This window comes from Microcebus murinus, chromosome 6 (genome assembly GCF_040939455.1).
Source record: "Microcebus murinus isolate Inina chromosome 6, M.murinus_Inina_mat1.0, whole genome shotgun sequence".
Lineage (NCBI taxonomy): Eukaryota > Metazoa > Chordata > Mammalia > Primates > Cheirogaleidae > Microcebus > Microcebus murinus.
Window position 1 is genome coordinate 34,707,695 of NC_134109.1, and position 25,839 is coordinate 34,733,533.

Sequence of the window (25,839 nt, forward strand, 5' to 3'; positions counted from 1 at the left end):
CCAACGATCCTAGCTGACAGAAGGCCTATCATTTTGTAGCTGCACCACCTAGAAGTCAGGCCTCCAAAGTCTTTGCGGCAAGCATAAGAGATAACTGAAGGTCACACACTAGCTTTTAAATGCTCTGGCCCAGGTGTGACATACATCGCTTCCATTCACAGCCTAGTGGCAGCTGACCCTACCCACCTGCAAAAAGGTGGAGCCATGCAGAAGAGCTTGTGGATACTCAACTTGTGCTGTGGTGATTCTAGGACTCTGGTCCAACATTACATGGCCCGTTTACCATGACATAGAGATATTCCAAAGACCACAAGTCAATACCTCCAAGAAGAAAGCCATCTTCTAGAAATGGCTCAGGGCTCACAAATACACTAACATGTGAATGGCTCCAAAAAACTCATCCCCAACAGGGCAAAACCAGATCAAACACAAGGTCTTCTGGCAGTGCAAGAGGAAATGTATAGATGATCTGTTTGAGACCTACTGGGAGGTGAGAAGAGGTCCCTGTGTAAAGGTAACAAACTACACAAGGATGGAAAATGGGCCCTCCTCTCATGATTCTTGTATTCCACCTCATCTAGTACACTGGGCCAGAAGAGTGAACAAAACTAAGTTGCTTGAAGAGTTCTTTCTGATGTAGCAAAACAGATTCCACATACAAACTAAATAAGCTGAGGCAGAGAAGGCCTTTGTACCCAACAAATGTGTACTTACTGGTTGGCTACCTGGCTCATCCCCTCAAACTGCAATATAAAGATGTGATTCCTGTATAGCTCAGCTGAGATGAAGAATCTTGGTTGTCTTCCACAGATCTTGTATAGCCTTGGTGAATTTCTGGGAGGCCCCTCTTTGCAGAATGAGTCCAGTTGCAGGAGAAGAGAAGGAGGGTTGGAACAGATCCACCTGGGGCCTGGGCTGCCACAGTTGGGTTATAGATTATGCAGGAGTCCTCCTTCCAAGGCTTGGAGTAAATCTCACTGGATGCTGCCTTTATAATCTGAACAAATTTGGTTTTGCAAGGCATTAAAGGGCCCAGGAGAGGAAAGGAAGAAAAATGAGTGATCTTCCAGGCAGCAATTCAGTTTTTCTTTAGTCAAAGAGTTCAATCGTATCTCTCTCTTCCAAAAGATCCACAGGGGAATGTTTGCAAAGGGCAACTTCCCCTTTGCTTTATTGAATGGCTATCTAGAAAAATAGCTGAGCGGGGTTACATCCAATTCATCTAGATGACTCCATGTGTAGCTTCTCTCGAGGACGTCACTTTGGCAATGCAGGAGGGACATTCTCAGATGCAGGGCCATTGGAACATTGCATAGCATTTGCTGAGGCAGCAGATCCCTGTGCTTGACTTTTCCTGCCTCCTCTCACCCTTCCCCTACCCCCACTCTTTGGAAGGTCCCTAATCCATTAGAAGCAGAGCTGGGATGGGAAGGCCCAGCTGGGTCCAAAGCCTGAAGTTAAGCCATGCCTGACTCATGTGGAGGGATTATCAAGTCTATTAAGAAATGTGCTAGGAGACCATTCATTCTAGGGAATAAAAGAGCCAGCAACAACTAGCTTATTTCTGTAAGGAAACCTTGGTGGTCAGAGGAGCCCCTGAGTTTATCTTAAAATTGACCATTTAATTGTATTTCCCAGACAACCCTCTTGAACTCATGTCAGTCTGATAATATGAATAAGAACCTATTGCAGAATGAGTTAGATGCCAGTCACTATACCAGGTGCTTTAGACACTTTATCTGACAATCCGCTTAACAACCCTGCATAGAAGTTAGGTCTTCCTTAAAGATGAGAACACCAATGCCAGTGAAGGTGTGTGGAGGTACAGTGACTGCCTGGGTCCCAGGGCTGGCATTACAGAGGAGCTCCCCTTCCTAATAAAAGGTGGGGCTGGTGTTTGAACCCACCTCTGCCTGGTTCCAAGACTAGTGCTCTTTCTACTGCACAATATGCCAAAAATAGCAAGAGAGAGTCTAACACAGAGGAAGTGAGAGGAATGTTAACTTCCCAATACAGCATCGGGCAGCCTTGGACTCCCAAGTGCTCAGCTGAGACATGGAAAGGAAGAGCCTGGAAGCCCGGATGTGGCTGGCATGAGAAGATGGAGCACAGCAATGCTTTGCAGGAGCAGACTGGTCAACAAGCACTTGAGAAACACCGCGGTTCCCATAGGCAGGTGGGACCACCTGTGGGGCAGAGGCCCAGCACAAGCAGGAGGGCGAGAGCCCGTGAGATCCCAGGCAGCATCCTTACTATGACATCACTCATTCTTACAGGGGAAAGATGCACAGGAGATTGGGGCTACCATAAAAAACCCCAAACAAGCAAAAAACTTTAAAGCCATTGAATTGGAAGAAGCTTACAAATTGTTTAGTTCAGGAGTTCTCTGACTTTAAAAAAATAACAATAGAAACTTTTTTATTATTTTTCTAAGGTGGAACCTCAGTATTTTTTTTTAAAAAGAAAACCAAAGCCTGCTTCACTATTTTTTATTCTCCTTTGGTGGCCACTGATCTAATTCGATCCTCTCACTTTGCAGGCTCTGGGAGAAGTAAAGTGAGTTGCTCCGGGTCACAGAGCCAGCTAGCTCAGGTCATTTCACTCCCGGCTGAGGGGTCCTTTCAATGCACTGCACAGGCCACTGACCCTTCGGCTGTTTGCCCTCTAAGGTGCCCAGTTCTGTGGGCCTGGAAAGAATGTCCCACCCAACCACACCTGGTCTGTCCTCTACAGCCATGTTTCTTAAAGTATGATCCACAATTAAGGATGGTCCACAGTCAGGGTGGGCCATGAGAATGGCAAAGTGATGCTAAAATATGAGTGCTCTCGGCAGTTCTGATGAAAAATGATGCACAGGTCCACAGACATTCACTTTTGTGTGTGAATATATGGCTAGTTCTCAACATACTAAGCACACAATTAAAGATAGTCAAAAAGCTAAAGTTGTATATTCATGAACTAAAGTGAGCAGCCTCTGGAGTTTCCTGAGGTATCTAACTCAGTCAACTGCCAGAGTCTGGATTCCTACTGAAGCTCCTATTATGTGTGTAGAGACCTGGTATTCTGGATACTTTGGGGAATGACTGTGTTGTCACTATGGCATCACTGTTGTCTTGAGTGGGTCATAATTTTCAATTGCTAATCTTCTTGAATGAATTAAGATAACTGCAGACACCTACTGTTAATAATTTTGTGTTTAACTCATGCAGCATTATATTTTTATTGTTACTATGTTCTTCTCTAATGCCTCATTATCACCAAATTCTTTTTCCATTTGAAATGGGACAAAGTCAGACAGATGGTCTTGTCCTCATTTTGGGGGCTGGGCTCCAGAGATGAAAGAACTCCAGCTATAGATACTTGTGACAAGAGTTGTTTGAACCAAAATGGGAAGCAATTTCAGCCACTAAAGTCCTGAGAAAAGAAGCTCTAATGTCAAGACCTCCAGCCCTGCCAGGCCAGGCACCCTGTACTTCTGGGGAGGGCCCATGGAGTCATGGAGCGAATCTTGGTGGCTTCAGACCACAGCCTTATGCAGAGCATACGACTATGCCTGTCTCTGCAGAAGAGGAGAAATCATACACAGGAAGAGACTGTTTCCACTCTTGCCATGCGTTTTGTGCATCCATACTTCATACTCATACTTCATACTTCATACTTCATACTCATACTCATACTTCATACTCATTACCCACCTGCCTTTTGGTTTCCATTCCTACTTCTTGGACCAAATGGCATTCTTGCAAACCTTACCAGCTACCTCTTGACTGCTAAACACAACAGTCTGTACTTGGTCCTTGTTACGGGTTGAATTATGTGCCCCCAAAAGGAAGGTGGAAGTCCTAACTCCCAACACTTCAGGGTGGACCTTATTTGCATATGTAATTAGTTAAGATGAAGTCAGACTGGAGTATAGTGGGCTCTCCCAGCAATATGACTGGTGTCTTTATAAGGTCACTACATGCAAAGATACAGACACACACAGGGAGAAGATGTTCATACGAGAAGACTGAAGTTCTGCTGGCTGCTACAAGCCAAGGAATGCCTGGGTCCACTAGAAGTGAGGATGAGGCAAAAAGGATCATTCCCTAGAGGCTTTGGAGGAAACATGGCCCTGCCAACACCTTGACTTTGAACTTTTAGCTTCCAGAACTGTGAGAGACTGAATTTATGTTGTTTTAAGCCACCCAGTTTGTGGTACTTAGTCCTCATCTTGCATTTTTAACCTTTTCTATTTTAATATTTACTACTTCTCTATCAAAATTCTCCTCCATCTGAATCTCCTCAACCAGCATTACCTTACTTCTCAATGCTCTTCTCTTTTCTCCTCTCTGGCTCATGGCTCTAGATACCCCGTCCCTAAATGTATGTGTATGCTTCTTGTAGTTCTGCTCTCAAACTTTGCTCTTTCTGTGCTAAGCCTCTTCTAAGTTTCCCTTATCATACTGATGGAGATCGCTCTCCAGCTGAGATCACTCTGTATGAAGCACCTACTATGTGTTAAGCAGAGTAAGATGCTACAGATACAGGATGCAGTAACACAGCTGTAGCACTAGTGGAATATGTAGTTTCAAGTTCCAGTCTGCCAGCTCTGTGTTACCTACAGCTCTATCTGCCACCTCAACCCTCATTCACCAGCCTTCCCAAACTGTCCCTCCACTTGTTTTACTATTTTGGTTAAATGCTCCATCAGCATTCTATTCCCCCGGGCTAGTGACCTTGGATTCATCTTTGATTGTTCCTTTTCCCATAATGATCAATCAATTACCATGTCCCCTAGATTCTGCCATTACCTTGTCCCTCCATAACCGTCCTTGTTTAAACCCACATTAATCCTCATCTGAAATATTCTGACAACTCCCCCTCCAGTCTCCCTACCTCCCATCTTTCTCCCTTCTGAGCCATCTTATGAGAATAATTACTCTTCGGCAAGCACAGCTGTGATCAGACATTCCTTTACCAAACCCTCAATGGCTCCCTACTGACTGACAAATTAAGTGCAAATTGCTCACCCAGCATTTAAGGTCTCTTATGACAAAGTCCTGCTCTACCTTATACTCCAACTCTTCCCTACTGGACCTTACACATCAATCAAATTAGATGACTTCTGGCCCTTCTCCATCTTCATATTTCTGCTCATGAAATTCCCTGTACCTAAAAAGTTTGAAATTATTTTCCCTACTCCCCTATCCCCACCTGATGAAATGCAGCCCATCAACCTTCAAGGGCGACCACCCTCACATGACCCTTCCACCAAGTGAGATTTCCACCATCTTTGGCCTCCCATCTCCCATAGTTTGTACCTCTCTTTCATTTGATTGCATTTAGACAATTTTGTGTCCTGTTTTACCCCCACAGCTGGACCGTGTCTTATCCACTATGACAGATGTCCGAAGAACATACCAGGAACGGACAGCGTGGGTTCTGTGCTGACTTCCGTGAGTTGGTAACACTCTAGGAGTGGCAACACTCTGGGACATCATGATATTCCTAAAAGCTCTTTGTTAAAACACATAAGAAGGACCAGACATGAATCTGAGATGCTACAATGACCTATCCCTTTGAGATTTAGTGGTATCTAAAAGAAAAGAAAAATTGAATTTAAAAAAGAATACCTTATCTCATAGGTAACTGAAATCTTCACAGCATAAAATCATAAAAATACCAGCCAATATTTATATATCACTTATCATGTGCCAGACATTGTTCTAAATATTCCACATATGCTGATTCATTTACTCCTCATAAAGACCCTTTGCTGATGAGGAAACTGAGCACAAAAAGGTCAAACATCTCGCCCAAGATTACAGCTATTTAGTGAAGAGCCCAAGTAGTCCACACTGCCAACAGCTGAATTATCTAGCCTCTCGCTATGCCTTATGGCTGGGAAGGGAGACCCCTCCCCTGGAGCTGTCCTGAGCCCCCAGGACACATCCTACCTTTCAACTTGCATGGTTCTAAGAAACTACCGACACGTGTAACATAGTGTCCCTGGGGTCTCCTTGGAGCGATGTTTCACACCATGTAGCCCCAGAGGGTCATTCCTGTGGGGCTGCTACATGACTTCTCTAAATATGGTGCCCAGAGTCCTTGACCAGAGGATGGACACAGCAGCTATGGCCACTCAGAAAGTGTGAGTCTGGAGCTTAGATGCTCTGAAGAAACATGTCCCAGCCCCATGTCTCGAGGCTGGGGTGGCTGCTAGAGTTGGCTCCATTTTCCCCACATACCATCTGGCCCTCCCCTTTCCACTCCTTGATCAGGGGCCATGACAGGTGCTAAGATATAACGTTGTACTGAAGCCATGCAACTGGTTCTCTGGCCCCATCACTCTCTGGTTTCCCACCTGTGGTCTCCTCTATTTAAGAAGTGCTGTGTTAGAAGATGAACCACGGCAGCGGCAGAGTACACAGATGCCAGCAGGCTGGCAGTGGCAATCACCCTGCTCCACCCACCCCCTGGACCATGCCAGCTAGCATGAAGAGAGCTCCCATTTTGTGCCAGGCACTGTTCTAAGAGCATTTAATGTATTGCCTTATTCATCTTCACAGTAAGTACTTACTGTGGTGGTTCTCTCTCTCTCTTTCTTCCTAATTTTACATATGAGAAACCTGGGGCACAGAAAAGTTTGGTAATTTTTACAAGATCACACAACTGGTTAGTGGAAAAGTCAGGATTTGAACACATCCAGAGCCCTTGCTCTTAACCACTAACCTGCCTGAATGCTCTTCCCAAAAGAGATGTAATTGTAGGCATGTGAAATCGCCCTGCACAGCAGTGGTACTTAACTCCACCTGTGCTATAGAATCAGTGAAAGCACTTTGCAAAATACCAGTGGCAGGACACCACCTCCAGAAATTCTGGTCCCCTTGGGCCACAGTGGTATTTGAATGACATTATTTTTTACAGCTCCCCAGTGGATTCTAATGCTTTAGATTTGGGAGGGTTTTAACATACGCTTAAAGTGCATTTATTCTTTCTTTCATGAATTCAGTCATCAAATGTCTTATGTACCAACATAGAGAAATTCCCTAAATCCACCACTGAAAAGAGTCCCACAGAGTTTTGGACAATGTAAGACATATGAGCTTTTAGAAATATAGATAATATAATCACAAAATGAACACTTATATTAACATTAACTTATCAATTTAGTTACACATATACATTTAAAATAATGCATCACACCAAGTAGTCATTTAATTTAGGAACATTGCCTTTTCCATTCTCATATTCCAAAAAACAATTATAAACTTTTCACAAGCATCTGCCACGTTCGTGTCTTCACATCACTGAAGCCACATTTGGTGTCATCGGCATAGGTGTGTGGTACACGTCCCCCACAGTGCTCTTCATTGATAGAAATACAGCAGTTTTTTTAATACATGCATAACATAATTTCTGGAAATGTTATCTCATTCCACAAAAATATGTGTTTGCATACCATCGAGGCAGTTGGTTGTTCATGTGTGTTGTAGGCAGGGCTGGTGTCCTCTGGGAGCCTAGGGTTGCCCCTAGCTCCGTTCTAACTGACCTACACCTTGTTGTGATCAGTTGTTAGATATTTCAAATATCACCTCTGCCTGTGGACAGAGTCCTTGATTTTTACAACCTACCAACCCCTTGCTGTATCATCCCCTCAAGTGAACTTTAAAATGGCTTATTTACAGAGACAGCCACCCTTGCAATTGTGAGGTCACGTGCACAGCAAGAATTACTAAAACTGCACTGAATTTGTTTGTCTCTTGTTTCTTTCTTTCTTTTAACTAATTCTATCAGAGGCAACCTCTGTGGTGTTGATTGGGGTGGTTCTTCAGTGTTCTGGGTTCGAAATAAGGGAACTGAGGATGTGGCCTATAATGTGGGTTCCATTACAAGGTGACTGACTTGCTTCCAAAAGGTATTCTAGAGAGAGTGGATCGCACTTTTCATCAAAGCATGAACACTGGATGATGAGTAAGGCACTGTTGCTTATGTCTCTACACCCAAATTTTCAAACGGCATGGCACATCAGGCCGTCACTTTGAGTTTCTTTTCCTTCTTTTGTTACCCTCAGACTCTGAGAAGTAACAAAGGCACAAGAGATCTCCCCGCCCTCACACCTCCGCCCCTGCCAGGTGTCGGCATCTCTGCCAGCTACCCGTCTCAGCGGGACGCCATGCAGCGAGCAGCTTCTGGAAGGCGCCCGTGTTTGAACAGGGATGAGACAAACCTCCCTAAGCTGCTTATTCTAAGTTGGGGATTGTTTCTCCTAGTCGATTGATACTGGAAATAATTACTTCTTAGAATCTTTGAAAACCAAATGTGTAAAGAGAAATTAAAATCTAATTAAATGGATGTAGGCAGTTCTGTCTGAGCTGACAACTCTTAAGCCACTGCAGTTTGTCAAAGGTTACATTATCTCTCTGTCCCTGGGCACTTCCGGCCCTGCTTGGCTCTGAGCCTGGTGCTCCCTCTCCAACACCCTTTTGTCTGCCCAGGTGTCTCCTTGTTCTTAGGCAGAAATGCTGGCTAAAGTAGGCCGTCTGAGCAGGGGTTGCTGAGGAGCTCCTGCAGAGGATGGGGTTCCTCCCTGATCTCAGAGCTTCAGACCAGTGTTCCTCAACAGGGCTGCTTCCGGCATTGTCAGGGGACAATTCTGTTTTATGTCCCTCTGGCGGTGGGAGGGGCAATGCCAGCCCAGGTTGAGAGTCACCACTTAAATTCAACTTTATTCCGCCACCAGCAAGTAGCTGGTAGCCAATGACAATGAGCCTTGGACTCTCAGCCTCAATATGACAATCTCACAGACGATGTGCAGTCTGTGGACTGATCCAGTCTGTGAACATGTTACCAGCCTCCAAGGAGACTCCTGAGTAAGTGGCAAAAGTTTTTATGACAATTTGACATTGCCACATTTCTATTGCATTTTATGGATTAGACAATGAGTCTGTAATGGATTGGAAGGGGAGAAGGGGGCATGACCACAGATTGTTTGAGAGGGTCTGTCCTAGAGCCCCCTTGCCTAGTCTGGATCCTGTTCTTATGACCAGGGGCTTTCTCTTGATGTTTGAATAAGGTTTTCCTGGCTTTGTTTGGCATGTGGTTCTTTCTTTCTCTGGCCACATTCTTTCACTGAAGCACTTTTGGTTGCAAGAATTCACATCAACTGGAGAAAAGGCAGGGTGGGGTGGTCACTGCGGAGATCGTGTGGAGAGAAGCTGGGTGTGTGTCTGTGAGTGCTGACAGCATCCAAGGGAGGTGAGATCAGGGAGCAGCTGCTGTCCCCCCCACCCTCCCCAAGGCCACCTGTCTCCTCTCAGCACCCCTCTTCTCTGTTTCTCTCTCTCCCTGTCCCCCCTCTCCAGCTGCCTCCTCTGTGTGCTCATGGTTTCTGCTCTGCCCTGCATGGCCCATCATGGCCTTTTCCAACCTCAACGACCTCAGCTCCACCTCCCCAACTCTGACATTCTCTAGTTTATGGTGACAGGAGAGGGAATCTGATGGCCCATGGCCATCTTTTTCTGCTGGGCCTCTGTCTGAGCAGGCTCATGGCCTGGCTGTGCTTGGGCCAGGTGCCCTCTTCTGGGCCCATCAGCTTTCTCCCCAGAGGGAAGGGAGCAGAGCCACTTGGTAAAATGCAGACCCCTAGGCAGCAGGGGCTGGGAAAGGAGTGCTTTCTCTTGAAAGCATCCTGGGCTCGGTCTGTCCAAGACACTCTTGCTGCTTCTCCTGCTACCCAGGCTGGGTGATATCAGACAGTCTGGCTGACTCCCTGGGCCGCCCTAGTCCTTGTGAGGGGCTGCACTGGTGGCTGTCGGAAGACTGCAGGCATCACCTATCGGATTGTGTGGCCTCATGAAATCCACATTCATGGATATTTCTCTCCTTGGAAGCATCCCAGCTCTAATGCTTAGCTGGTGAAGGGGAAGTGCAGGCGACGCTAGAGGCATTCCCACCACCTAGCCACAGTGTGGTAGATGGCTCCACGGGGGTTAATTGGTTTTTGGCTGATGAAATCACAGCAGAGTTATCCATTGTTGAAGCTCTTCAACAGCATAACAGCTATTACTCCCTGGGCACTTCTCCGCTCCCTTCTGAGCCATTCCATTTTCTCATTCTTGTCGGAAATGAGCATTTGCATCAACATGTCAGTGCCCCCCTTGTAATAATGCAATTGTGTTATTGTTTTCACACCAGTCAGGAGTGGGTGCCGCAGAGGCCGCCTCACACGCGCACCTGTTCCCTGGCCAAGCCCTGTCTGGGGCCTGTGGCATCACTTAGTGGTGCGCCTGGGTGAGAGGCCATTCTACCCCCACGCCCCTCTCCAGTGGCCAGCAGGGGACCTCCCGACCTGCGCGGGTGCTCCCATCCTTATCACCAGGCACTAGAGTTCCAATCTCACCCCATGCCCTGCTCTGAGGCAGGGACAAAGCACGCTGTGTGGGGGTGTCTCCCCCATGCTGTTAAGGCTCCTTCTGGTCCCTAGGAGGAGCTCAAGGGCTCCCCAACTTCTTTTCTGGAGTGAGGCACTGCTGTTTCCCGCCCCAAGGGGTGAGACTTTGAAGATCAAAGGTGGACTTTGAGCCTAGGGACAAGAGAAAAAGAAGGACCTTTATACTGTGTTTGGTTTGGGCTGCAGAGTCCTGTAAAAAGCTCTGGCGACAGCCAGGTGTTCTCAGGTGTGCTCTTCTCCCTGGCCTTATCCTCTGTTCCTAGACAGAGACCTCAAAGGGGGCCTGCTGCTGCCTCAGGAGTGAGATAGCCACAGGTACAGAGGTCCAGGGTCCTGGCTACCACATCCTTCCCTTTTTCCCCTCTCTCTTCCCTTCTCCCCCTCCTCCTGTCCTCGTTTTCTGTATCCTTCCACCTTACAGATATAACCACTTCTTGCCTCACCTCCCCTATCCTGGCTTGGACCAAGTCAAAGCCTCGATTACTTTTGCCATCTCTTGGATCAGTATCTCCCATTCTAGTTCCTTCCTGGTAGGATGTTAGTCCTGGACAATCTGTTAGAGACTACTGTCTCCTCATATCACCTCCTTAGGAAATTCAGTGTCTGACCTTCAAATAACAACCTACACTTTCCCTGATTTTCTTCGTACAGCAGTGAAATGGGTACGAAAAGATGGCTGGAGAGAATGCTTTTGTTATGAATTGTCAACCTAAAATGATGCCATCTAGGCGGCTTCTCTAAAACTGCCAGGCGGAGAGTAGTAAGTAGTGAGAGGGCCTGAGGATCCTGGGGTGCTATCACAAGACCTTTAGTCTTAGTGTCAAGCAGCTGCTCTCTGCCTTGGCACCGGAGAGACACATTGGAGGCATCACACCACTCTGCCGGGTGCTTAATAGAGCAGCTAGTGTCGCGGGCTAGTGGCTGCAAGCACACTGGGGCTCTGCAGTCCTAGTTCTCAGCCCAGACATCTGCTGTGTGGCATCAGACTGACAGAGATGGGATGGGCACAGTGCTCTGCAGGGGAGCTGTCTCCAAGGACAGGAGTTAGGCAAGGACACTAGAGCCAGGTAATCTGTTCCCTCTGGGTGGTGCATAACAGTGACTAATCACCCCTAGGGTTATGGATGCATTTATAAATCTGATATTAACACCCAATACATTATTTATGACCCCAACTATGAATAATTCAGTGTGTCCACATTTAGCAGGTTTCTGCTTAAAAACCAGCTTTGCACTGGGTCTTGGCCCTTGACACAGATCCAAGAGAGAAGGACTGGGAGAGAAGGAGCCCGGCTCATGTTCTGTGCCCAGAGAGGATGGGGCTGTTCACCATGGGGAGCATTTCGGCCCAGGCCCCATGCTGACATGGGGAATCCATTTAGCACACCCACTACCCTCCTTCAGTGTATTCATCCCTGCAATGAAGAGGGTTGGGCTAGGTGATCTCCAAGGTCCATTGCAGTCTTAAGATTCTAAGAAGAAGGAGGGAAAAAACTAAAGTAAGTAGCTGAAATAGATGTAATATCCATGGTCCAAAAATGGGTGTCCTGGAATGCCCCAGTTTTGCCAGTGGTCCCAGGGACAAGGATAGGACTGCTTGGTGTCCATGTGCTTGCATCGCCTAGAAATATGTCCCTTCTGTCTGTATTTATCTTTGGGTTTATCACAGCACTGAGCACAGCACCAGCACATAGTGGGTCCTTCTACATATATAAATGAAAAAATTAATGTGACAGGTATAAGGTGGGTGTAACTCCTACTCTGTTGCCACTTTAGTCCATACATGATAGGAAAGGAGGAATTTGCCAGATGTGGTTTCCCAGAAGTTTAGCACTCTGTCCTTCACTCCAATGGAGCCATCCTGTCCCTTTTACTTTTAAGCCCAGCAGACTTATAGAAAAAATAATAACCCTGCAGCTCTCCAAAACTCTTTTGTCTTTCGCCAGCGATTGGAGTTGGGCTGATCTCCACTCTTCCTAAGAGTTGATCTTCCATTCCTTGACTGTTGAAACAGGAAAGGAGGTGGCTGAGGTAGCAGCAGGAACCTGCCAGTGCGTGGCCATGCAGGTCAATTCTTGGGGCCCCAGTTTTTTTAATCTACAAAATGAAAGGGTCAGACTCAGAGATTTATTGGGACATTTGCAATCCAAAATTCTTTATAAAAAGGGGTTGAGGAGAGAGGCAATGGGACCTGCCTTGAGCAACCCGGGGTTTAATAGCACTCAGAGAGTGAAAAGTGGAATTGTCCATAACGGCTTAGATGATGGAAGAAACATGATGTGACCCCCACACTCTGTGAGCCAATTTCTCTGTCCCACGGCCAGAGCCAGCAGCCAGCAGCCTCAGCTTTGGGCTGATCATCTGTGAACCCAGCAAGTGGCTGCTAAATCACACCTGCTCCTATAAAAATTACTCCATGTGCATTCCTGTGGGGGAGGGGGAGGGAGGCTGAAAGTGCCACTTTGGGTAATATGTAAGCTGTAGGCAAGAGACAACGTTAGGAGTGATGGGAGTTAAAGTCGGAAATCTCCTGGTTCAGCCAAATGTCCCCAAGTGCACCTGTGCTTAGATCATGGAGGAGAAATGGGGAATTTTTCTATTTTAAAAGATATGAGCCAATGGAGGCTCAATTACCTCTTTTGAGAGCCTGTTCTGGCTTGTGCTCACGGGCACAGTTTTCTTTTAATTGAACTCTGTTAATGAGACCCATTTTGTCTTCTTTAATTTTCTGAGTTGATAGAGAGGCATGGCTATGGTTAGGAACTGAGTTTAGATTCCCCATTTCACTTTGCTGCTTTTGTTTGCCAGCCTTCCTAATGGGGTCTCCTCTTTCTCCAGGAGAAAATACCCAGGTAACCATAAGGTTAGAAGCCATTCCTTTATTTTCCATGACTCTTCTCGGGACTGATTGGATTGCTGCACCTTCTTTTCAAAATACCATAGCCCAAGATTAAGTGTAATCACCCCTTCCAATAGTATAGGTATGCTTTCTGTTGCCCTGCCCCCAAATTTCATGTTTGCTTTTAAATAACATCACTTCTGACTTAATTCAGCCATTGTTTCACTGTGATTCTCAGATCGTTTTCTTCCCCAGAAATGCCTATTTTCATTGTATGACTCTGAGCTCATTTACATGCATATAATGACACTGAGAAATAGACAATGATGACTGTGATGATCATAATGAAAATGAAAAAGAGATGGTGATGACATAATGGTGTTTGCAGTGAATGGTGTTCTTGGAATGCACTAATCCCAGAAAGCATATCATTTCATAGGAATGTACTTCAGTATGCATCTCTAAAAGATAAAGACTCTTTATTTTAATATAAGCACAATATAATTATTACATCTAAAGAACTTTCCTTAATATCATCAAATGTTCACTCAGTACTCAGTTGTCTCATAAATGTTTTTTATAGTTGGTTTGTTCAAACCAGGATACAAACTAGGCTGATAGATTTCTTAAATAGTTTTCTCCTCGCTTTTTTCTTGCAGTTTGTTGTTGAAGAAACTACATCATCCATCCCATAGAGTTTCGCCAAGTCTGGATGTTGCTGATTGCCTCTCTAGAACATTCAGTGTGTTCCTCTTCTCTCTGTATTTTGCATAAACTGGCAGTTCAAGCTAGACCTTCAACAGATTGGGGTTCAATGTTTTCTGCAAGACTGCTTTGTAGGTGAGGTTTGACATTTCCTTTGAGAGGTCCATATTGCCTAATGTCCTCTCTCTATGGGGTCAGGGGATGCCAATAATCATGTTCTCTACACAATGCTGTATGGCTTGACCTGGGTGGTAGTGACAAAGGTGGTCACTTTGGAATTATTTGATAACCTGAACAAGTATGTCTCATGAAATATCCAGCGTGTGTTACATCACTTTTTAAAATTGTTTTTTAAAAAAGAATATGGGCATTTTAATAGACAGTAGGGAGCCCCTGAGGGGTATGTGCAGGGCAGTCAGATCAGACAAAGCAGAGTGCCTAGCAGATTAAAGCCAGACCTTAACTGCTAAAATCCTAGTTTCTGAAACCCAGAGGCCAATTAAGTCACGGGCTCTATTGAGGCAAATGCCCATGGGCCTACCCTTTGGGGTGCTTACTCCATAGAGTAGATCACACTTCTGCCACCCACCAGGATCACTCAGAAGATCCAAGCAGCCCTAGCAGGAGATCTGTGAAGGAGCCCTTATCTTCCTGTGTTTATACTAGGTGAGAGAGTATTTCTTATAGTGGGTGTTTCCGGCAGTTAATTAGGTACAAGTGAGCCTCTGCCAGGGAAGTTTCTACATTTGACCAATGAATGTGTGGCCCTAGGGAGACGCCCCAATATGAGAGAGGGCCAGGTCTTGCCAAGTCAACTACCCTCAGTTTCCTCAACTGTAAAATGGGAGTAATAATAGCACCCATCTCCTAGTGTTATTTTGATAATGAAATGAGTCTACACTTGCAAATAAGCAGGCACATAGTCAGAAACCAATACACACTGGCCGTTATTGCTATGCAATACATGATTCCTCTGACATTCGCTTCCTCAGCCATTGAAGAGCCAGCCTTGAAACAGAGTCTTAAGAAATATCAATTGGGCCAGGTGCGGTGGCTCACACCTGTAATCCTAGCACTCAGGGAGGCCGAGGTGGGTGGATCGTTTGAGCTCAGGGGTTCGAGACCAGCCTGAGCAAGAGTGAGACATCATCTCTACTAAAAATAGAAAGAAATTACTTGGACAGCTAAAAATATACAGAAAAAATTAGCTGGGCATGGTGGTATATGCCTATAGTCCCAGCTACTTGTGAGGCTGAAGCAGGAAGATCTCTTGAGCCCAAGAGTTTGAGGTTGCTGTGAGCTAGGCTGATACCACGGCACTCTAGCCCAGGCAACAGAGTAAGACTCTGTCTCAAAAAAATAAAAAGAAAGAAAGAAAAGAAAAGAAATATCAATTGATGAGGCTAGTATTAAAAAGTTGCCACTTTCTTGGCTCTATGAAGGGACGTGGCTATGACACCCATGTGAGTCAAGTGGTTTACTCTTTTTTCTTTTTTCTGGTATAGAGATTGTGTATTCGGGAAACTGGTGAACTTTCTGAGAGTCTAAGCAGGAAATAAATGATGATGCTCACACTGATTGCCAGGCTGCTCCTTTGACCCTTTGCCAGAACCCTGCCAGTGCCTCGATGGGAATTGTAAAGTCATTAGAAAAAAAGATATAATTAACATCCAAAACAGGCATGGAGACAAGTTGTCAAACTTTGTGATCTCCAAGTGACCGAGAGGGCTAAAATCACTCAAGAGAAAATTAAAACAGCAAAAAACAAATTTGCCTGACTTGTCCTTTACTTTGATTTAAGGAGGGCCTGGCTTGAAACTCACAGGTGGAACTGAGTGAGACCGTCTCTTAAGGAAAAAAAAGGAAAAAAGAAACTCACTGATGGAGATGGGGGTAGCATGATGGGCTCAGGGCATCTCTAAAATTAGGTCCCTCTTTCAGTTTAGAAGTGATTTCCAAATAAGGCATCTTCTAGGACTGCCATAACATCACTGTGCACTCAGCGATCTATCCGACAAGTATGCATTGTGCACCCACATGTCGGACACAGTGTGAGATTCTGGAGAGCCAGCGATATATAAGGCAGACCAGAGCCTGCCCTTAGGGGACTTGCATGCTAATGGTAGAGACAAGTAAAGGAGCAATTATAAAAGAAAGAGAGGGCATATAGTTAAACAGAGCCCAGTCTAATTAATAATATTGAAAAGCAGCCTGGGGTTCACTAGTCAAGGATTTCATAAGGACCAAGAATGGACGCTATTTCTGCCCCTTCTGCTGTTGCCTTAGTCTAGTTTCTCACCACTTTGTGTCTAGACTTTTAAAACATCTCCCAAATGGCAGATTCCTCTTCCCAAAAGACCACGTTTATCACATCAGATCTCTGCTCAAACATCTTTTAGAACTTTCCACACTGGCAAGGTTAAGTTTAAAATCTTTAGGCTGGAACTTGAAACTTGAGTATAATATTACAAGTAGGTAAAGGAGGTGGGGGTGGGGGAGTAAATTCTTTGCAAAAGGTTGGGGCAGGAGGTGGGTGGGGAAGGGACATTCCCAAAGGAGACAGGTGGAGTTGGTGACCTTTCACTTTCTGCCTTCTCCTGGCGAGCTCGTGGTATCTTCTGAGTTTCTGCACCTGCCCCTGGGAGCCTGAAGGGACTGGGCTGAGCTAGATATCCCCAAACTAAGGCTGGTTGATTCCTCCTCCACGTCAGCACTGACAGATCAGAAAAACATCAAAATTACATAGATCCTGCATGTCAGCTACAAGCAATAACGGTGGCCTCAGTTAACGAATGTCATGCAAAGGCTGAGATGATAATTAATGCTAAGAAAGCAAAGGAAAGAAAATTTAACCAGAGTAGATTCAATTTGTCCTATTCAGGATGTATAACTCTGCAATTCCAATGGCTTTTCTGTGTTTCATGTACATTCTCCAAACTTAAATGTCAAGTGTTGGAGCAGTGATCACAACACATTTTAATTACATGTCTCCGTACTACCTCTCGGGCCTTCCAGACTGTGGCATCTTCTTCAGGAACCATCTTTTACTAATTTTTTAAACAAAGTACCTATTGTAAAGTCTGGCACACAATAGATACTCAAATAAATGGTAAGTGAATTCCCATTGTCTTATAAAGCAAATAAAATAGCAAATCAAATAAAGAAACAACTGACTCTTTGAGACTTTAGGAGGTCCTCCTCCGCTTTGGGGTCCTCCAAGGCCCTCACTGAGAGCTCAGTTTTTATTGTTGTGTGGGTAGGCGTAGCAAACTGAAAGCTCTGTGAGCAAGGGAGTTCGCTGGGTGTCGGACAGAACTGGTAAAGACAGGTGATCTTGCATTTATTTACTTAACCCACATTTTTTGAGCAGCCATGTGTTTTAGGCACCAAGAGGCAAACCAAAGAAATAATGGAAAGAATGTTACCTCTGAGACAAAGAGACCTGGGTTGATTCTGGGTTAATTGTAGCCAGGGGTAAGTTGCTTAACCTTTTTGAGCCTCAGTTACTTATTTGCAAAATGGGAACAATAAAACCCCTCTCTGAGTTGTGATTAGAATTAATAAAGCATGCTGTGTAGATGAACTTGCGTGGCACCAATCTCATAGGTGTTGATGTAAAGTGAGATCTCCTCTTCTTCCTTGTTGGAATCTTAAAACACATGAGTGAATTCAAACATCAAATAGCTAGATAATCACCTAAAAGCAGAGTAAAATGTTGCATTAATTTACAGCAAACTGCTCAGCATCAAACAAGAGAGCCTGCAGCTGTCTGGAGAGAAATTGCTCAGATACTCAAGGTAATTTTGCAAAAATCCATTCTAAACAAGCGTTGACGTAAACTTATCTTTAGCTGAGCTGTAGCTTTGTGGCACTTAAAAAATCTGTGATATTAAAAGTAAATTAAATAGTGCATATGACTAGGCATTGAAGGTGTTCAGGGAGCAATTTCACAGTTGATGACTCTAGCCTTCCTGTCTGATGAAAATTCACATTTCCTCAAGGGTGGAGGAGCAGAGTCCCAGGAATTGGGGAAGAGACAAGGACACAGGCAGTGTGACTTGATTTAGGAAAGGGCACAGTCATGCACCTTCCTTTGAATACCACTGTGTGAAGCTGGGTATCATTTTCTGAGCCTTTATTCAGCCAAATGAACAGATACTCTTGGTGGGAGAATCTGGGTCGGGAAATGTGGGTTAGCCTCCTAGTTCCTCTGAATACTGCAGGGCAACTCAGATCTGGAGGTGCAGGTGGTCATGTGGCTCCCCAGGATGTGGAGGACCTCTCGATCATCCCCCACCACCTACTCCCATCACCCACCCCCTGCTGGCTTTTGGGGTCATTAGTGTACATGTGGTGGGCTTTGCAGTGAACATCGAGCCTCTGTCTGTCCACAGCAGGAGATGCACAAGGTGCTACCTCTCCAGCCCCAGGGAGGGATGCAAGTCAGGCCCTGCTTTCCACATGCTCTTGTCTGTCATCCACAGGATGGGACTTGGCTGAGACAGAGCCCAAGGCCCTTCTGGGTTACCAGTGGGAGGCTGGGCATTGGACTTGGTCCTTGCCGGGTTGTGTGTCAGCCATTCTGAGGAGAGAGCCAGAAACCAAAAATCCAGGGCAGAGTAGATCAGAAACCAAATGGGAATGGCCTGGTGCCAGGGGAGGAACAGAACAAAGCCAAGTTGGTAATGAGAAGACAGCCAAGTCACACGGGAGACATAGGCCTAGAGCAGCTTTGACAAATCTCACCAAATTGCTGTCAACCCAGTGGCAAGGGCTATCACGCTAGCGGCCTGCCGGCAGGAGGCAAACCAAGGTTAGACAAGCAGCCTGTGTCTGTGGCTCAGGGCAGTCTCACCTGGCCCTTAAGAACAAGCCTGACAGTCTCCAGCACTTAGGGCTTGAGAATTCACAAAACATTTGGCCTCCACTGTAATACCTGAGCCTTGGGAAAATCCACTGTTAGTTCCCATTTTTTAAATTTTTTATTTATATAAAGTTATGGGGTACAAGTATAATTTTGTTACTTTGATATGTTGCATAATGGTGAAGTCAAGGCTTTTAGTGTATTTATCACTGGAGTAATGTTCATTGTACCTATTAAGTGATTTCTGATCATTCAACCCCTTCATACCCCCCTACCCTTCCAAGTCTCCATTTTCTATCATTCCATACACTCCTTTTATGTGTACACACTACTTAGCCCACTTGTAAGTGAGAACATGCAGTATTTGTCTTTCTATGTCTGAGTTGTTTCACTTAAGATAATGGCCTCCAATTTCATCCATGTTGCTGCAAAAGACATGATTTCATTCTTTTTTAATGGCTGAATAGTATTCCACTGTGTGTATATATACCACGTTTTCTTTATCTAATCCTCCATTGATGGACACTGAGGTTCCATATCTTTGCTATTGTGAATAGTGATACAATGAACATACATGAAGTTATCTCTTTTTATATAATGACTTCTTTTCCATTGGATAGATACCCATTCATTCTCTTGCCCAGGCTAACAGTGGTATGATCACAGCTCACAGTGTAGCCTGGAACTCCTGGGCTCCATTGATCCTCCTGCCCCAGCTTCCAGAGTAGCTGGAACTACAGGCATACGCCACCACACACACACACACACACACACACACATATATATATATATATATATATATATATATATATATATATATATTTACTTTTTGTAGAGATAAGTTCTTGCTATGTTGCCCGGGTTGATCTTGAACTCCTGGCCTCAGTGATCCTCCCATCTCAGCTTCCCGAGTAGCTAGGATTACAGGCACACACCATCACACCCAGCTTTTAAGATTTGAGTTTCCATTTTATAGCTGCAGAATAATAAAGATCAGAGACTTGCCCAAGGTCACTCAGCTTTCAAGTTGTGGAGCTTGGTCTTGACCTACTCCTTCCCACATATCCAATATTGAATCTATGACCTCGGTTGTATCCACACTGTGTGCCATTTAATCTAGCTTCATGGAAAGCTGCAACGATTCATTACTCTTGGTTCACAGGCTGAATGACAGTCTTGCTGGGTAGTGGTCTAATAATTAGCCAATACCCTATTTCTGATCTCACCTATCCCACTCAGACCTGGGCAATGTCCCTGAAATAGGGGAGAGCTCATTTTGACCACTCACCATCTACCTGTGCAGTGGCCTAGCTGCAGTGCTGACCCTCGCCTTTCCACTGCATATATCCAAATCTCATTTTGTTGTTTTTTTTTTACTCCATTTGACTGTGTTTCAACATAGCTGTTCATTTCCTGCTTAATATCGTCTGGCTCTTAGAGGATTCATGGCATGAGTTTTAACAGCTCTCCCATTATTAGATAATCACCTGTATGAAATCTCAACAAATCTAGGTAGCAGTCAATCTGTACTTAATTAATATAAAGCAACCAATCCCATTAAATTCAAATGTTGCCACGGACATGGTTGGTTGGCTAAATATCAGTGCCATTTATAAGTACATCCTTCTCCAGATTGTCCTGGACTTGAAAATATTTTTCATTAACTAGCTGGTATTTAACAGAAATTAATTGTTTGCCATGCATCATCAATTTCATCACCTGGAAGTAAGACCCAGAACTGCCTTGAACTGCTATGTGCACGGAGGAGTTTTCTGGGTAGTTCTCTGAGATACACCATGTTCTCACCTTATTTCCTGATTCTCACCTCACTTCTATATACCCCCAACCTAACATTTTAATGAGGCTTTTTCTAATCAGGCTATAACTTTGCAAGCTCTTCCTTAATTTCTGCCTTTGGACTTGGCTCACAGTCCAAAATATTTTGTTATTTATTAATGCCACACTGGGCATGAGTACTCACATGGTCAGACAATTGGAATCAAGGGAGAAGTGGGTATAACTCTGAGTGAGGCCTCTCTGAGTTCCTCTTGCAGGGTCAGGACCTTAATTTATGGAATGGTAATAAAAACACTTGCCACCAACCTGCCCCATCTGTATTAGTCAGGATTCCTTTATGTGACAGAAGTGAAAGAAACCCACTCAAAAAGATAATTGAAGCAAATAAATGACATTTATTGCCTCCTGTCAATGAGTCACCGGAATTCAGGCGCAGTTGGATCCAAGCATTCAAACAATATCATTAGGACTCTTTGTCTCTCTCCATCTCTATATTAGCTTCCTTGGGCTGCTGTTAAAAAGTTCCCAAACGTGGCAGCTTAAAACAACATAAATTTTTATATGGCAATGTGATTGTACTTAATGACACTGAACTGTACACATAAAAACAGTCAAAATGCTAAATTTTGTATTACATATATTTTACTACTGTTTTTTAAAAACCAAAACAACCACAAAGCAGACATTTATTTTCGCATGGTTCTGGAGGCCAAAAGTCTAAAATCAAGGTGTCAGTGGAGCCATGCTCTCTCTGAAGGCTCTAGGGGACGCTCTTTCCTCGCCTCTTCCTTGCCTTGACTTCACCTCTTCCTTGCCTTGACTCTGGTTGTTGCCAGCATTCCTTGGTGTCCCCTGGTTTGTAGAGGCATCGTTCTGATCTCTGCTTCCATTGTCACACGGCACACTCCCTCTGTGTGTGTCTCTGTAGTTCTTTTTTCTTTTCCATTGGGTTAGGGTCCATTCTAGTCCAGTATGACCTTGTCATAACTAATTCCATCTGGGCATTCTGAGGTTCCAAATGGACATGAATATTTTGTGTGCCACTATTCAACCCCACACAATCTCTTAGCTCCATTGGCTTGTTTGGCTTTATTTTCATTCATGCTCCCTCTTTGTGGCAGCAGTATAAGTTCAGGAAACCCTAGCAATCCCAGGAAGAGGGAGGAATCCCCTCCCTGTGCTGTACCTGGATTTTGACTGGGCTCTGCTTGACCAATCCACCCCTAGATCAATCATCCATCCCCCTCAGAGGCAAGGAAAACAGAGAAAGGTGACTGACACACAACCTTTCCAGAGTTTTATGGGATATAGGACAGACACAGAGAGCAGATACCCCACAATATTTCTTTAACTTTCCATAAATATAACTGTGTTTCTGTTATTAGAGAAAAGGACCTGTATCATTCTAAAGTACTATTTCTACCCACAAGAATTTGATCATCCAAACCTGATAGTTCTTATTTAGAAAACATTAAATTAGGAGTTCTTGAGTGTTAGGAATTGATCATATATGTATATGATTGAATATATATAAAATGTGTGTATATATATATGTATATATATATATGGAAGAGAGTGGATTTTAATATGGTTTATAGCAAGACTATATGAAAAACTCAAACTCTTTTTTACGCATGTATTTAAGTCATAAATTTATGGGAGGGGACCCTTTGATAACACAAAAGGATGACATGTAGCATTTTAGAACTATGGGGTATTCTGAGCATGAGTAATTTGTTAAAGGATGACCTATAGTGGATTTCAAAACTCCCCCTGCACCTCCACCCTGGCTGAACTCCATTGTGTGGCTTGTCTATTCTTATTAAGATGTCATATTCATCAATAGAAGTGCCACCTTCAAACCTAGACTTGCCAGAACAAACAGGCAGTTGCACAGATTATTAGGTCTGTCCAATATCTTGTCCTTCCTCTCTTATTTCTGACATATAAGCAGGGAGAGGACTAGTATTCCCATTTATGTGAAGGGCTGGGTCTGAGGCTTTACCAAAGAGATTCTGTCATCTAGAGTGAGGCAAGTAAAATAGATTTCAGCCCCTCCAGGGCATGACATTTGGGGCAGAGGCTAGCAGTGTCCTCCAGCAACTTGCACCTTGAATGGCTTTTCTAAACACTTGCTTGTCTCAGCAAGAAGATTTATCTCAACAGAAATGCCTGCTGTCATTTCATTAATTTGCTTAGTCAGCAAATGGCTACGGCTGGCCCATCAGTCACACCTGGCAGCACTCGAGCATCCTCTGTGGGGTCCCCATTCACCTGGCCCTGCTTATGCCTCAGTTAACAATCGGCTTTTCCAGAACGCTGACAGCGTGAATGATGCTTTAGACTTAAGCAGTGCACGAACTCTTAGACACACTGTTCCCTGCCCTGGCCTCACCTCACATGAGAGGAGGGCTATGAAATAGCCTTTTCTTGCCTCGTGTGAGCCAGCAGTGGTTCTGATGGGTCCCCAACTAATTTAGTTGCAAACCCTCAGCAGTAACCAGGCACCTAGCAGGCACATTGCGTTTACCAGTCCCCATCCCAGATGGTGTCAAACTGTGGTTCCTGAGACACCTGGAGACAAGACAGTCCCGTGAATCACAGACAGAAGTCTGAAAGCAAGAGAAAGGGAAGAGGAGGCTGGGGGATTAAGGAAGAAGAACATAATAAAAAATAAAGATAATTAATATGGCCAAGGGAGTAAAGACAAGATAAATTGCCACTGGTCATGCAGGTTAAAAGGTGACCAACTGGTCCCGGTTTGCCTGGGACTTTCCCAGTTTTGAATCTGAAAGTCCCAAGTCCTGGGAGCCCCTTCAGTCCTGGGCCAACAGGGATGGCTGGGCACCCCAGGTAGTCATAGGTGGGCTTTCATAGGGCAGGTTGGGAAGCACCTGAAAAGCACCCTGATATCATTTTGGGGTCAAGTATATGTAAAATTTGAAAACTGCCACTTTTGAGCCTGTGGCCCTGGCTACAGGAAGCAGATCCCACAGCATGCCACAGATGTGACCCAGCCTGCTCAACTCTTGAAGGCTGTCACTCATGGTGTCACTCTTCATGCTTCTCTGAAGTCCCATTAAAGGGCTACCAACATTTTGTTCTCCAATACATCAAGCTCCTAGCACACTGCAAAGGTTGACCAATATACACCTCTGGCTGGGCTAGGATGTTTTATGGCATATCTATCTAGGTTTTTCATTCTTAGATCGTATAAAAATCTAGTTGCCCAAGGGGTGCCCCTAAGCATGCGAGGACATGAGGCTAACGCTAAAAGCAAGTCACAGAACAGCAGTGGGAGTCCGAGTCAGAAATCTACCCCTACGTCAACACCAGCATGGCTGCAAGGGACAGCGTGGCCTTCAAGGTTTCTGGACACAGACACCCACTGACCAGGAAGTTTTCCTGCACTTCCCACACCACAAGTCTGGCTTCAGCACCTTCTTGCTCATTACCACGGTCTGTTTTGAGCCCCAGGCTACCGTGTTTCTGCTCTCCGCTCTGGCCTCATTGGAGCAGGCGTCTCTCGTTACTACTGCGCCCTGCAGCAGAGCCGCGGGGTGAGGCTTCAGGACCTGCCCACCGGTCCCTGGCCTTGGCTTTTTGGCAAGGCCTTGACAACTGACCTTGGCCCCAGCAGGACTCAGCCCAGACTACACAAAAGGCGTCTCTTAGGCCAACAGAGAAACTCTCCTGCGGTTGGCTCCCCACGCTACTTTTGCTGCCCATCTTCTGAAAATGGAATAGACCCTCTAATCAAGATGCTCTTTCCAGAGCAGAAGGGAACACACAGGTTCTAGTTTTTTGTACAATGCCCATTTCTCAATGCCAAATGGATTCACACATTAACTTTTTTTAAAATATATTTATTGAGAAATGAGTACATGCTAGGCCCTAATGCAACAACAGAGAACAACATAGGCAAGGCCTTTGCTCATGGAGCTGACATCCTGGAGAGGGAGAAAGAGTGACAACAAGTAGAGTGTAAACAAAGGAATGAGAACATTTCAGAAAGTAACAAGCACTGTGAAGATAACGAAAAAGGGGTGCAGCCTTCCTGGGGAGGGCGCTTTGCCTTTATGGGCCCTCCCACCAGGAGTGCAGTCTAACAACTCCTCCAAGAGCCCTGCACTGACTCCTGCTGGCCAAGGTCTGCAAAACATGCTGCACTCTCCTGGAGTCGCTGCAGTTTCTATCCCTCCTCCCCCCATCCTATGTGGAACCCACAGTCGCAGTACTTTTCAAGGAGATAGGGGCTTGAGGACCTGAGCCTCTCTTGGTAAAGTCTCTTTTTGAGATATTCTCTGTCAAAACAGGAGGCGTCTTTTCCATAGGCTGTGTAGCTTGGCAGTTATGAGCACGCACATTGGTGTCAGGCAGTCTGAGTCCCCTTCCTCCGCCCCATCTATCTTGCTAACTGATATTGGTCCTTCAAAATATGCCTCAAGCATCTCCCCCTGGAAAGCCTTTCCCGATCCTCTGCAATCTATGTCCCCAGCACATGGGCACGGTCAAGTCTTATTAATTTGATACCGAGCGCAGCATCTGAGGCACAGGCTGGACTCAGTAAGCATCTATTAAATGCATGCATGAATAAATGATTAAGTCTGGAGCACAGCCGGCCAGCCTGGGCTGATAAACTCGGTCCCCCAGCTCACTGCATAACCCACAAGTCTACCATGAGAGGCGAAGTAAACTTGTTTTCCCTCAAATCACATCACGCACAATCAAAAAGTTGGAAAAGCATCTCTTGGGTGGTTCAGATGGGCTCTCCCAGAGGCGAGAAGCACAACTGTTTTTGTCAAAGCTGCACAAACACACTCTCGGTGGACTTCTTTGAAGCATCTATTGATCTTTAAGAAAAGTATAATTTAGCAAAAGTGCTGCTTCCAGCTTCTTGTCTCGTTCCCTGAATTCCCTCCACGTATTTCTAGCTGTAATGGGAAATTCAACTGTGTGTCAGCCCCGATGATGGTGAACTCCCCAGCTCACCCATGGGGTTGCTGGGAGAAAGCTGTTTTCACAGCTACCTCTGGACGAGATGCTAATCTCTGTCAGACTGGAATGAAAAGTCCTTCAAGCAGCTCAGACTCCCTGGCTGTGCTGGACAGGAGGTGTCAGTGAGAGTTAACCCCTAGGAACCCTGATTCAAGGCCAAGGTCTTTTGGCATCTCCTGTGGGAGCTGCCTGCCAAGCAGA

The 25,839-nt window shown here is 45.1% G+C and overlaps 1 long non-coding RNA gene across 1 annotated transcript in view; it reads left to right on the top strand.

Moving 5' to 3' along the window:
* Nucleotides 1-25,839, top strand: part of LOC142871374 (uncharacterized) — a 67,697-nt gene that overhangs the window by 33,675 nt on the left and 8,183 nt on the right. The window contains exons 4-6 of the long non-coding RNA XR_012919623.1: nucleotides 5,359-5,438; nucleotides 13,934-14,114; nucleotides 17,711-17,776. This is a non-coding gene — a long non-coding RNA (uncharacterized LOC142871374). The remainder of the gene's footprint in view (nucleotides 1-5,358; nucleotides 5,439-13,933; nucleotides 14,115-17,710; nucleotides 17,777-25,839) is intronic.